Source organism: Oryzias latipes, chromosome 18 (assembly GCF_053564925.1).
Source record: "Oryzias latipes strain Hd-rR chromosome 18, Olatipes_Hd-rR_3.1".
Taxonomy (NCBI): domain Eukaryota; kingdom Metazoa; phylum Chordata; class Actinopteri; order Beloniformes; family Adrianichthyidae; genus Oryzias; species Oryzias latipes.
In genome coordinates this window covers 38,650,001-38,652,500 of record NC_136254.1, presented here as the reverse complement: position 1 = coordinate 38,652,500, position 2,500 = coordinate 38,650,001, and positions in this window count along the sequence as shown.

The window sequence follows — 2,500 nt, the reverse complement described above, 5'->3', positions numbered from 1 at the left end:
CTGTCCTGCCAAGGAGAGACCCTGCTGTGGCTGCCCACCTGAAGCATCAGCAGCAGAGGAGAGATGCTCCTCCACCTGGGTAAGGCAGCCTCTTCCGCTGCTTCCCCAGGAAGAGGCAGAAGCCCAGGCCCAAGCGAAGCTCCTCTGTCCTGCCAAGGAGAGACCCTGCTGTGGCTGCCCACCTGCAGCATCAGCAGCAGAGGAGAGATGCTCCTCCACCTGGGTAAGGCAGCCTCTTCCGCTGCTTCACCAGGAAGAGGCAGAAGCCCCGGCCGAAGCGAAGCTCCTCTGTCCTGCCAAGGAGGGACCCTGCTGTGGCTTCCCCCCTGCAGCATCAGCAGCAGAGGAGAGATGCTCCACCAGCTGGGGAAGGCAGCCTCTTTCGCTGCTTCCCCAGGAAGAGGCTGTAGCCCAGGCCGCAGCGAAGCTCCTCTTTCCTGCCAAGGAGAGACCCTGCTGTGGCTGCCCACCTGCAGCAGCATCAGCAGCAGCAGCAGCAGCAGCAGAGGAGAGATGCTCCTCCACCTGGGGAAGGCAGCCTCTTCCGCTGCTTCACCAGGAAGAGGCAGAAGCCCAGGCCGAAGCGAAGCTCCTCTGTCCTGCCAAGGAGAGACCCTGCTGTGGCTGCCCACCTGCAGCATCAGCAGCAGAGGAGAGATGCTCCTCCACCTGGGTAAGGCAGCCTCTTCCGCTGCTTCACCAGGAAGAGGCAGAAGCCCCGGCCGAAGCGAAGCTCCTCTGTCCTGCCAAGGAGGGACCCTGCTGTGGCTTCCCCCCTGCAGCATCAGCAGCAGAGGAGAGATGCTCCACCAGCTGGGGAAGGCAGCCTCTTTCGCTGCTTCCCCAGGAAGAGGCTGTAGCCCAGGCCGCAGCGAAGCTCCTCTTTCCTGCCAAGGAGAGACCCTGCTGTGGCTGCCCACCTGCAGCAGCATCAGCAGCAGCAGCAGCAGCAGCAGAGGAGAGATGCTCCTCCACCTGGGGAAGGCAGCCTCTTCCGCTGCTTCACCAGGAAGAGGCAGAAGCCCAGGCCGAAGCGAAGCTCCTCTGTCCTGCCAAGGAGAGACCCTGCTGTGGCTGCCCACCTGCAGCATCAGCAGCAGAGGAGAGATGCTCCTCCACCTGGGTAAGGCAGCCTCTTCCGCTGCTTCACCAGGAAGAGGCAGAAGCCCCGGCCGAAGCGAAGCTCCTCTGTCCTGCCAAGGAGGGACCCTGCTGTGGCTTCCCCCCTGCAGCATCAGCAGCAGAGGAGAGATGCTCCACCAGCTGGGGAAGGCAGCCTCTTTCGCTGCTTCCCCAGGAAGAGGCTGTAGCCCAGGCCGCAGCGAAGCTCCTCTTTCCTGCCAAGGAGAGACCCTGCTGTGGCTGCCCACCTGCAGCATCAGCAGCAGCAGCAGAGGAGAGATGCTCCTCCACCTGGGGAAGGCAGCCTCTTCCGCTGCTTCCCCAGGAAGAGGCAGAAGCCCCGGCCGAAGCGAAGCTCCTCTTTCCTGCCAAGGAGAGACCCTGCTGTGGCTGCCCACCTGCAGCATCAGCAGCAGCAGCAGAGGAGAGATGCTCCTCCACCTGGGGAAGGCGGCCTCTTCCGCTGCTTCCCCAGGAAGAGGCAGAAGCCCAGGCCGAAGCGAAGCTCCCCTGTCCTGCCAAGGAGAGACCCTGCTGTGGCTGCCCACCTGAAGCATCAGCAGCAGAGGAGAGATGCTCCACCAGCTGGGGAAGGCAGCCTCTTTCGCTGCTTCCCCAGGAAGAGGCTGTAGCCCAGGCCCAAGCGAAGCTCCTCTGTCCTGCCAAGGAGAGACCCTGCTGTGGCTTCCCCCCTGCAGCATCAGCAGCAGAGGAGAGATGCTGCTCCAGCTGGGGAAGGCGGCCTCTTCCGCTGCTTCCCCAGGAAGAGGCTGTAGCCCAGGCCCAAGCGAAGCTCCTCTGTCCTGCCAAGGAGAGACCCTGCTGTGGCTGCCCACCTGAAGCATCAGCAGCAGAGGAGAGATGCTCCTCCACCTGGGTAAGGCAGCCTCTTCCGCTGCTTCCCCAGGAAGAGGCAGAAGCCCAGGCCCAAGCGAAGCTCCTCTGTCCTGCCAAGGAGAGACCCTGCTGTGGCTGCCCACCTGCAGCATCAGCAGCAGAGGAGAGATGCTCCTCCACCTGGGTAAGGCAGCCTCTTCCGCTGCTTCACCAGGAAGAGGCAGAAGCCCCGGCCGAAGCGAAGCTCCTCTGTCCTGCCAAGGAGGGACCCTGCTGTGGCTTCCCCCCTGCAGCATCAGCAGCAGAGGAGAGATGCTCCACCAGCTGGGGAAGGCAGCCTCTTTCGCTGCTTCCCCAGGAAGAGGCTGTAGCCCAGGCCCAAGCGAAGCTCCTCTGTCCTGCCAAGGAGAGACCCTGCTGTGGCTTCCCCCCTGCAGCATCAGCAGCAGAGGAGAGATGCTGCTCCAGCTGGGGAAGGCGGCCTCTTCCGCTGCTTCCCCAGGAAGAGGCTGTAGCCCAGGCCCAAGCGAAGCTCCTCTGT